Raw genomic sequence first — 12074 nt, forward strand, 5'->3', positions numbered from 1 at the left:
AAATCTTATTACTCACTCCCCCTGTCACCAGACTTTCAACTCCTATTGCTATTTAAGTTGGCGCATTACATCCCCGGTCTGCAATGCACCAGAGCCCCGGCACTGGCTGGTGCTGCTGCTTGGGGACCTGGCGGTAGCAAATGCAGTAACAAATTCAGTGAAGGTTGTGTTTTGAAACCTCAAGGCAGGGATCCTTTTCAAAAAAGTTGAGCCCTACCGCATATTTATCTATACAGATCATGTTCATCACATATATATCCATACAGATATACACACACACACACAACAGGCTAAAATACAATTTACAATTCACAGCAGAAGACTGATGTTGAAACAAAAGTATTTTGACAAAGTATTATTTTACTTGTGGCAATGGAAGGCTGTAAGACATTAGCACAGGCTTTCTTCATGCTCGATTTTGATCTCACACATACAAACTTCAGCAGCCCAGACAAGCCCAGGCAGCTTCTGGCAGCGTATTTTTCTAAGATCATTAAAAAAAAAAAAAAAAGACTTAGGGAATGGACAATTATCAAAGATATCAAAGAACTTTGATGCATGGAGGGAAGAACAAAATGTTTACCTCAGAGGAGGTAATGAGACTGAACACAAGGAAAGATCCTAACAAATGGTTCAGTAGAAGCAAACTATGAACTTCTGGCCACAATCAGAGGGGAAAGGAAATACAGGTTATAGGAAAGGGTTGAAAGTACTGGATGATAAAAGAAAATTGCAATTCATATTGTCATTAATGACTTTGTCATAAAAGGTGTTAGTGAAATCTGCTGGTGGCACAAATATGGAAGCTCTTCTGCAAGGAGAGTGATGCAATCACCAAAAGGAAAGCTGAAGCCTGGGAAAGGAACACAATAGGAAAGTAACAAAGTGAAATAACACAGAGCACAAGGTCATTCATTCGGGGAATTGCTAAGAAATTCTGCTATCAGTGCTGGGCCGTGATGCAAGCCTTTGGAAATGATGGAAGAAAGAGACCCAGGTACATCAGCAGGGCACTGACCTACGCTGTTCCCAGTGCGATGCATTCGCAGGGAAGGAAAACGTGCTGTCAGGTTCCAGCCCCCTGCAGAGCATTTGTACAAGGTAATGCCCAGACCTCATCCCAGCAGCGCAGCAGCATCTGGTCCCTCACACACCGGAGTGATTAATGGAAAACACGGGAAATTGGACGATAATCAAGGTAACAGATTTTTGTCTTGTACGGGGATATTAGGAGTTTGGCTTACAGCAAAATGACGGCTGAGAGAAGCAACAAAAAAACTGTAATGCTGGCACAAGAAGAAAGCGCACCTAAAGCAGTCATTACTAAATTTAGGCTGGAAATTAGAACATAGCTAACATCAGAGAGATGTGGTCCAAGAACAGCCTTCTGAAGGGTGTAATAATTAGCTAACAACAAGCTAATGGAGCTTCATCGTCAAAGCCACAAACTGGATAACACGATGGGGTTAAGCATTTGAAAGGGAGATGCTTCCCAGTGGTTTAGTCCTCTTAGGTGACTTTTTTTTTTAACCCATTGTCCACAATTTGTCTGTGGAATTCACCAAGAGGTGAACAAGCATCTGAACCACAATCTCAGGACTAGAATTCAGCAGGGTTATAGAACTGCAAGACTACTGAATAGCAAGCGTATCTGGAACACAAAGTTAAAAAAAGATAACTAAGATTTGGGGTATCAAGTTTCAAAGCATAAAACGACTTTCATCTAGTAGAAATCTGGATGAAACTTTGTAAACAGGTTACCCAACCTGCCTTCTGCACCATTTCTGACTTCTTACTGTTCTGAAGCTGCTGAAACCAGCAACGACTGAAAGCAGATGAACCATTTCTGAGGCACGATTCAGGATATTATTTACACTTTTTTTTTTTTAAAGCCCTTTGTCTAGGTGCCATGAACAAGCGAGTATCTGAAAGTCTCAATATGCCATAAACTAAACAATAGCCACAACTCCAACTTCATAAACAGTACCTTTTTTTTTTCCTGGACTGAAAATGAAAGAAAGGAACAGAATCTTATATGTAGGAGTAGGCAACCAGTTTACGTTTTGGAAAAGAAAATAATTCAGACTCCTCCTTTTTTGGAGGAAGGGGGGGGCTGGTGGTTTTTTGTTACTGCTTTGTATTTGAGGGGGATCGGTGTATGTGTGTCTTTTTTTCCCTCCTCACAGAGATATGAAAGAATAAGAAACTGAAAGTCATGAGGAACTTACACAGAACAGCACTGTAGAATCCAAACAGAGCATACACAAAATAAAACTCTCCTTGGTTTCCAGTTTTGACAGGTTTTATGAATGAGACATTAGATACTTCCATACAACATCAAGGCCAGGCTGGATGAGGCTCTGAGCAACCTGGTCTGGTGGGAGGTGTCCCTGCCCGTGGCAGGGGGTCGGAATTAGGTGACCTTTAAGGTCCTTTCCAACCCGAACTATTCTTCTGTATGTTCAAACATTTCTATTGACTTCACAGCTGTACATTAGCCATACAATCTGCAGTATTTTAGTAATAATTAATTTTTCCAATGATGCTGCAGAAATTACTCCTAATATTTATGACTAGTTAATGAAATACGGAAGAAAAAAGTTGTGTTTTGTTTTTAAACATCTTTCTAGAAGAAAGCTACAGAAACTACCACTATAGTTCTACCACAAAACTTCACGATTTATGTAACAATGTCGGACTGAAATACTTTGGAAAAAGTTTACCAAGTAGTAATCACACTGAAAACGATAGAGGAGTTTTTGCCAGAGTACTTCTTTAACCCCACCATCTCTCAAAAATGACGACTACAAGAGACAACCAAACCATAGCACGTTGGATTCGTAGTTTCACTTAACTAAATGACTATTCAAAACCTATAGCTAGTATATTGACAAAAAAAAAAAAACCTTGGTAATCTTTTTTTGTATGTTGAATTACGCAGTGGGCATGATCCTCTCTGCCTGTTGCTCCAGCTCCGTACTGGCATCAGTCGCTGCAGTCACACACGTGGACAACTGCACAGTGGCTGTGAGACAGGCCCTCATTTGGGGCTCTTTGATTCTTTCCTTGAAGATAATGATGAAATGCTTTTAGAATAATGGAAACGCATTCCTGGATACCTCTTTCCTCTTCCATTCACATCCCGTATTATGCTTTACTGCAACACCTGTCAGCAGAAGTTGTTCCTAGGCTGACAGGCCACGTGCCACCTTTCTCTGCCACCATGCAGTGAAAAGGATTCTCAGCATTCAAAAGGGAAAAAATATTACCTGAGACACAAGTCAAGATATGGTTTATTACCTGCAGTTATCACATAAAAACTTCCACCTTTCCTGAGTCTGATGGAAGAACTTATGATTAGGAAAAAAATTTAAAAAATAAAAATCTGTCTGAATAATCAGAACTGAGTTTTATGTTGTGTCTGATGCTTCCTAATCCTGAGCCATGAACAATGTTGTTAAGTAACACAATACTCCATTAAAAACAATAATAAAAAAACCACAAAGGATTATCTTTAAACATACTTTGAACATTCTTTTAAACATACTTCAAAAAAATACTGTACCTTTCTACCTCATGGCACCAATTTACATTGTTTGACAAAGGAGGTGAGTCTGGTGAAAAAAAGCAACAAACCACCAGCTCAGACTCAATTATTATTTTTTTCTAGGTCTCTCCTCTTCATGATGCCCTCCCCCAAGGCAAGAACTGTGTCCTTGGTTTGCAAGGACTATCAGTATAGCATGAAATTTATTTCTTTTTGGAAGTATGATATACCAAGGTCGTAAAAATGGCTGAACCATGTCCTACACTACCCACTACTACATCTTCTGCTGCCATTACCAGTGGCAAAAGGCGACGACGAACGATGACAGCACAAGCACAGCCCATGCCACGCGCCTGCTGCAGTTTGAGGAGTTCCCCACGGCTCCCTTCCCAACCTGCTGCGTAGTGCTGCTGTTAGGAGCCACATCGGGCACCAGAAAAGCAGCCTGATTTTGTGAAAAGCATCTTCCACAAACAAGCAGCTATTCTTTCCAGTCTTAAGTGAAGATAACATACAGCAGAAATTTTTTGACAGCCTCTTATGCCATGGAAAAAGACTTGCAGGGCCCAACTGGGGAGCTACCACCACGGCTCTGCAACCACATTTGCCAAAACGTTGTTAGTGCTCCGGATCGTCCCCTGAGGTTCCAGCTGAAAGGGCAGAAACAGGCCAAAAGGAGGTCAACCACAATGGGACACAAACTCGCCTTCTCACCTCCCCATGAAATCTCACCAAGCACGTGTGTTTTGGGCCACACTTGGGCCAGGAGGTCAGACTCAGCCAACTGCGTGGCTTTGTGCCCAACAGTTTGAAATGACTCTCAGTAAGAAACTGTTCAAGTAAAGAAGGGTCACCAAGTACAGCCTGAGGTGACAGTAACCATTGATCTTCTACTGAGCCTGCAAAACTAATGATTCTGGGTCAGCCCCTAACGAAGAGGCCCGCACGTTACAGAAATTAATGTCTCAGCAGAAATGCAGTCGTGAAAATTGAACTCTTGTTATTCACCGGGCCACGGAGGAAGATGCTGATGCACCTGAAGGACAACCCGAGCCATTGCTGTGTCACACAGTTTGTTCTTGGCGTGGACTTTGATCTTTAAAGCATGTTCCATAGACACGTTAAACACATGCTTTGCTTTTTATGAAGCACAAGCAATCAAAATTATTACATACACAAATATTATATACACACAGTAAACACAAGACGTTGTGGTTACAGGGTGTTTTATCAGAAGATGAAGCGCCTGGGAGTGAAGCTCATAGCATCACCTGAAGCTGATCAGCACTGCTGCGTGTTCGGTTACGTGAGGAAAAGCTCATCTCCACAACGAAGCTCAACGGCAAGCGAGGGAATCCCGATTACCCCAGAGACACCAACCCAGCCCCTGCCAGGGCTGTCCTAGGGGAACCTCATCCCCGTGGGCTGGATGGGACCTCAGGTGAGTCAAGGGAAGCAGCTCTCCAGGTCAGCCCTTCAGACCGAAGAGGGTCACTGCCTACAGGAATAGGGAACTTGTACACGCAGCTTGGCTTCACCTATTCAGCTTTATCTTGACCCACCACGTTTTCTCACCCTTCCACTTCTCCATCCTGCTGGGGGAAAGCGGGCAAGCAACTGGGAGCTTAGCATGTTTCAACACACGTTTCAGCCTCACCTTCCTGCGAAGGATTTGGTGCTTCTGGCCATCCCCTACATCTTTTGCCTCTATACCCCTCTAATTCCTTCTTTAAAACTCAACTGCACCCTGCGAATACCTTAAATAGCACACACAGTGTATGTGTAAATATTACCAACAGCACACACAGCTGCACAACCCTCCAGCCAGGATCCGGGCACATTCCTGGGGTGCTTGTGGCCCGCCCTGACCCCAGGGACGTGTACCTGTTTCCCACTAACAGCTCTCATCCTGGTCAGCCCAAGAGGGGCCTGGGCGAGGGCACTGGCTGTGTCTGTGCTTGCACAACTGCCGAGTGTTCCTGCCTGCGTTGATTTATGCAGCCAGATGAGTGTGTTTGGTTGGCTGTGCCCCTGTGGGGCTACGTGCTCAGTCTTGCTCCTGGTTGGACCTGGGTCACGGAGCTGCAGATCCACGGAGGCTCTGAAAGCCTCCATCAGGCTACCGGATTCTGCAACGCCTAACACTGCAATGAACAAAGTCAAAAGTTAGTAATCTGGGGAAGTACAGAGATTCAAGCACTCCCTTTGGCAGCAAAACCACACAAATTCTCCGAGGTAACACAAAAAACTTGATGTGAGGCAGCAAAGGGAGCTCAACAGCTCCAAATCCCAGCACCTCCTCATTAGATCATCACAAGAATTTGACCACAGTAACATTATCAGATAATAAGACCAGAGGTAGACAGGCTGCTGCACAGCTCTTATTTCCTCCCTTTCTCAGTCTGAAAGCATTCATTAGCAAGGAGGAACCCCAAAAACATTTACCGATCAAATTAATCATTACCCCTTTCTTTAATAGCTTCCTAGCTGTTAGAAAAAGAACCAAATTATCTCAAAACTCAAAAAAAAAAAGTTACACCAAGCAAGAACCAGCTAAACAAAACACTGTTCTCCAAATTATTAAAATCACATGGCCAGGTCTTTCCACTCTGCCTGGAAAAAGGGGTCACATAACCACTGTGCCCCAGCAGGAAATTGCAACTCAGAACCTCAGCTGCTTCACCTCATCTGGAGAGCCACTGACCCCTGGATTCAACAGCAAGCATCATCCCCACACGACGGGCAGCAGTTTGTGACTTTTTGCTTCGGACAAAAAATTAATGTGACTTCTGCCACAAACACTGGGTATGACAAAGCCAGGTTTCCTATGATTTGTACTTACTCCTATTCTGCTACCGAATGTGTCAGGCTCAAGTCTTCGGCTCATAAAAGCCACTACCCTGCTTAGTGTTACCTTAATTAGGAAACTACAGCATATAACCAGGGAGCCATCAGCCAGGGCTTGCACACCAGGCTCCTAGAGTCAGATTCCATCCTTTCCCAACTGCAAAAGGCTATAACCCAGCCAAAGATTACAAACACCACAACGTGAGAGCGACTGCATGCAGCATACTACAACTGCAGCAGGTTATTCAGTGCCCATTGACAGCTGGGAACATGGTTTGACTTAGTGTACTGAGGAGTAAATAATCCAAATACACATATAATTATAGACCGTAACTACAGTACACTGAAAACCAAGGGGGGCAGCAGTGACAGTTTTCCCAACATGACAGTCAGATGTCAGATTCTGAACACAGATTTTGTTAAGAACGAAAGAGAAAGCTCTGTTTTGAAGGAAGTTCCCTCAGTTGCATGCTCACAAGAGCCAGCATTCTCCTCAACGCAGATTTCTGGGGTTTCCTATGGGGGAAATCAGGCATCTTCACAGCTCTAACTCCAGCGATAATTAAAGAAAGACATAAATGGAGCCCAGACCTACAGACACGCTTAGCCCAAGTCCCCCCCCAGCTCTTTATGGACAGACAATGTCAGACCTCTCAAATATCTTCCGTCTGAGGATGAGAAGCCCCATGGCTTGCCAGGTGTGGAGAAGCACACCCAGCCTGTCAGGTCGGGAAGCAGGAAGGGAAAGCCATGGTGCCAGAGGCTGCTAAGTCCCTTCACATAGATAACCACAGCCAGTAACACAAAGCAGCTGATGCTGCCTCTCTCCCACTTCAAAGCCCACCCTGAACTGTTGCATACATCACAGGAAGCCACACTTCTGCTATAAAGTAGACTGAAATCTACCAAGGGTGTCCACATCAGCAGATTTACTGGTACCACAGAGGAACAGCACTACTACAACACACCTTTGTTGCATATGATCCTTTCTCAAGTGAGGAGGCAAAGCTGTAGTGCTTCGTTGCACAAACAGCTGAAAAAACCTACAATACGCAAGACTAAATAAACGAATTACTGCTCTTGCTGGAGTAGCAGAGGAGCTGGAACATCTTTGTTAACAAACATCACGATAAATAATGTAAGTAATATGTAGAAATACAGACACCTCCTGTCTGTGCTGGAAGAGGTCAGAGTTCAGTGCCTGAGATGAGAGAGGTGCAGAAGGAGCTCCCCCACCCCAGCGGATCCCCGGACTCACCGCAGATGACTTACCCTCCCCAGCTCGCTGGTGGCAAGTCCGTACTGGAGCACTAAGCCCTCGAGACCTTGGCACCAACACCCGCTCAGGTCACAATGAAGAAATGAGGAAAGCTGCAAAACAAAAACACGTGGCATATTAGAGGTTTTGTTTATGAGGAGTCAAGGAGGGATTAATGAGAACTGCTGAGCTCCTGGAGGTCAGGTTTAATGGAACAAATGCACACAGCCACCCTCCACTTCAGCAGGAGGCACGAGCCTGGGAACCAGAAGAGCAGCGCAAGTGACCAAGTAATCCCAACATCATCTCCAGTTAGTCCCCTAAAAACTACCAGCATTTAGCAACGCGTTCTCAGGAGAAGTAAAAGCAGAACAGAGGCAGAGACCCCTGGATCCTTATATTACGGCTCAGGGATCCTCACAAACCGGGCAGGTGGCATAAGCTGACATTGGACTACGACAGCTCGGCACGTGAGCCGCAAGCTACAAAGCACACTTTAAATTCTCTCTCCCTCTGCACCACATTACAGACCTGTGGCTTTCCCCATGCATAAACACTGAACATCGGTGAGAAAGCGCCTTTAGATGAAGAGGAGCCCTAAATTAGGAAAAAAGCAGCAAGAACTCCTCACTAAACAGCACATTCATAACCTGTATCAGAAAAAGCGAAAAATCTTCTCTGTTATGCCTGTGTTCAGCAGACACCAAGTATATCATTTATTTTTGCAAAGTCTGTACACTACAACGCAGTCAGACCTCAACCTTCCTGCCCTCTGGTAAACAATTACGTTAATGCTGTGGATTTTGGTTTTGAAAAATATATTGGAATTGTTGCCACATAGTGACAGAAGCGAGGTTATCTCCCCATCAGGAGATATTCCATCAGTGGCAGCAGATCTGTCAAACCATGCTCTAGGATTCAAGGTATTATTCAACTTCATATTTCTCTCCCCATCTGGAGAAAATAAATATGCAAGACTGCAGATACAAATCTCATCTGCTGTAAAGCTTCAAATTTTTTTTTATTAAAGCAAAAGCCAGTCTAAACCAAGCCAAACTATATTCCATTTTAAAGAGAGCTGTTCTTTCCTGTCCTTGTTCTAAAAGGAATTCAAGAACTATAAATTCCAATAAGTACCAAGACAAAACAGATCACTTAAGAGAGAGAAAAATGTTCTCTTTCAATTTGTACTTCTCATTTGGAAACTTAAAAAATGCATCTTTTATAAACAAACGAAAAATATTTTTAAAATCTAAAGCTTTTTGAAGAAATCGAGAAAATACACTCATTTTAATTTCAAAAATGAAACTCTGATTAAAAAAAAGCCACCTCTTCCAGTGGGCAGGAAGGAAGCAGAACAATGCTTCGTGCTCGTTAGCCTAATATTCTAACCCAATTTAATGGGCACAGTTGTGTGGACTTCTGTACCAGATGATCAGATTTCACTGAGAGAGAAAGAGAGGGAACATGCTATGTGAACACCCTCGTGCCAGAAAAGCCAAGAAAGCAGTCATTTCCTTCTGTCTGAGATTCACGGGTTTCGTATAAACAAAACTTCCTGGGGTAAGCCTTAAGACCCCAACCTGCTGCACAGACTGGGCACACAGGCTAGGTTTTTTTCCCCCCTAATAATTCTAAGGGGTTGCTTCCTGAGATAATCAGATGCTGGCATGGCCGTCGTTATAATTAACCCTCTTCATCCTATATATGAAACCCAATTTGCTTTAGACCAAGCCTAGTGTAACTGCAACAGAAGCAGCGGCTAATTCAATGAAAAACAGACAACTCAAAAGGCATTTTATGTCTGGAACGAGACAAATTTTCTTCTTGCTTTCCCTTCGCAAGACACAGAAGGAAGACGATGGCTAAATCACAGCTTCCCCAGGAAAGGGGATCCGTGCTGGTGCCTTTAAAAAGTACTCGGAAAATTCTTCCTAGCAGGAATAACTGTTGGTAGGAAAGTGCAAAACAGTTTCAACGAGAGCCACCTGACTTCAAATCCAAAGAGACACCACCGCTGACACCAACTCCTGACGCAGTGCTGCCGCACACCCAGCATTTTTTATTTCCCAGCGGAGGACGTTCGCCCAGCCCAGCCGCCCGTCCCAGTTCCCCACGTCCTGCCCAACACGTCCACCTCCCCGCCCGCATTCTCGCCACGCTGCCCGCCTTGAAAACTGGCAGATTTGAGAACAGTGACTGGGGGATGAAGACAGGACTGTTGTGTTTTGTTTTGTTTTTTCCCCCCCCTTCCTGCTTACATAACTTAATATTTCAAAGAAAACCTCAGACAGCCAACAGCGCAGCAAGCTGTCTCCCAAACCTATACGAACGAGAATAATTAATTTAGGACTTGATTAAAAGCAGTAAATTGGAAGGCAGATAACATGCAAGCACAGATAGCATCCTTCAAAAATGAATCAGCAAATGTTTAACGCCCACAAAGGACAAAGGAGGAACATACTGTTTCAATTAGAGAAATAAACAATTGGCTGCTTGAGGCAACACTAGGTGCAAGCGCAGAAAATTAAATAGTCTCCCTCTCCTTCATTTGCTAAGACAGAGAGACAGCTACATACACCTGAAACAGAACTAGATATTCCTGGTTTTCCATGGGACACAGATCTGTAATTCACTCCTCTGCTAGCCTCACAGGTGCCACACCGCAGCAAAGCCTTGTGCACATGACAGCACTTGAGTTAGAAATAATAAAAACAAGCAGAAAACACCAGCTGGCCAGGAAGAGATCAGGGAGCTCTCGCCCCTGTTGAGATGCTAGCACAAACCTCACTTTCTGTTTTGAGAGAGCTATAAAAGTAGCATCTAGCTGACGAAGACTCCCCGTGATCTTCAGCGCCTGACCCTCAGACCAAAGCCACTTTCTTGAGGTTAGGCAGGTCTTCACGAGCAAGGAACCACCGCAGCTCTCCTCCCCTGCCCCACCGCAGACCGCATGCGCCCGGCAGCTCCTCGCCAGGAGCTAAGGAGGTCAGCGGCTCTGACCGCTCTCCTCCCCAACCACCTTGCTTTACAGAGGGCACTTCAAGTTAAATACAGAAGAGGCAGGTTTCCTATCGCCAAGCTGGAATAATACAGTCTGGAGCAGGTATTATGCTTCAGCAATTCTTATTTCCTTCCCTCCACGAAGGCCACATTGTATATATGGCATGTTCAACAGCAATACAACTGCACTTTTGTTCTCACTTTAAAATTTGAAAAAAAAAATCTACACAAGTGCCATTTTCAGATGTGCAGGCGAGTCTACTTCTGTCGACTTAGAGAGCTACTCCGATTTAAATCGACTTCATGTAAAAACTGACACCAAAACAAAAAGAGATTCACCAGTTCCCCACGTAGGCTCCTCGGACAGGGCTCAGTGCTGGCACATCTCCTCACGTGAGCAACAAGGGGTCTTCCGCACCTCAGAAGCTCCTTTTGTAGGAAAATAATAGCATTAGGGAATACGAGTTTTAGGGAGTACATCAGTCTGGAGCACTCCCTGCTGTATCCCTGATAGTAATGGCCATACACACCTAATAGCCTGCGAACCTGCCGGAGTTGGGCTGAAACTTTGAAGGGTGTAAAGTCAGCAACATGCAAGTTGGCAGGGATCCAGCTGCTCTGGGAAAAAATAACTACAGACTTCTGAATTTCTGTGCTTTCAGAATTGAAGTACATGTGAATTTATGCATGGAGACTTAGGATATATATTACATATGTACAGTACTCATAGTGATGAACGAACCGTATCACTACAAACCCTGTAACAGGTATCGTGCTCCAGCCTTCCCCCCGCACACACAGACACAGGCATGCTGCATCTGGGTTGTCACACTGGGAACTCTGCCTTTACCTGTCTTGTAAACAGGGAGCGAAGGATCTCACTCACTCCTCTCAAAATTTCCACCTCTTTCCCCCAGTTTAAAAATACTGGAATAGAAAGAGTCCAGCACAACATCAATATTTAATAAGTACAACGTGGTCACCTATTTTAGGGATGGATTATTCTCTTTCCTTCCAGATGATCAGTTCCTAACTGTAGTCTATTAGCCTGCTGGTAAGTCTCCTGCAACCACCCCAAAAACACAGGCTGCTGGAGGTTTTCAAAAAGAAAAGGAAAAGAGAAGAAGGAACTGAGTTTTGTTCTGCTGTTTCTAGGACCCTTAGCGTGTAAATAGTTAAAAAACAAGCAAACACAGATTACGATTTTCTTAAAGCAAGAAAAGTGCCAGTTGTATTAACAAGTTGCGCTTCAGTCTGACACGAGTGAAGGATGCTCATGACATGCCTGAAGGGTAAAAGAGTCATTAAGAAGGGGGTAGGGGAGAAAGCTGCTGTCACTGCCTCAAGAATTTCCTGACGTTTTTAGTATCTACCTTCCTTTGTCTGCAAAGAAATCTTACCTTCTTTGACAGCAGATTT

General features: G+C 44.2%; 1 protein-coding gene across 15 annotated transcripts in view; it reads right to left on the reverse strand.

The window, feature by feature from the left end:
- Nucleotides 1-12074, reverse strand: part of APBB2 (amyloid beta precursor protein binding family B member 2) — a 178149-nt gene that overhangs the window by 116645 nt on the left and 49430 nt on the right. For 12 of the 15 annotated variants that reach the window (XM_066995773.1, XM_048072963.2, XM_048072956.2 and 9 more), the window contains one exon: nucleotides 7667-7765. The exons of 1 other annotated variant lie outside the window; for it this stretch is intronic. The gene's annotated coding sequence lies outside the window, so the exon portion shown is untranslated. Of the gene's footprint in view, nucleotides 1-7652; nucleotides 7766-12074 lie in introns of all 15 variants that reach the window. 2 more of the 15 variants (XM_066995777.1, XM_066995779.1) reach the window with 1 other exon arrangement.

Source organism: Anser cygnoides, chromosome 4 (genome assembly GCF_040182565.1).
Source record: "Anser cygnoides isolate HZ-2024a breed goose chromosome 4, Taihu_goose_T2T_genome, whole genome shotgun sequence".
Taxonomy (NCBI): Eukaryota; Metazoa; Chordata; class Aves; order Anseriformes; family Anatidae; genus Anser; species Anser cygnoides.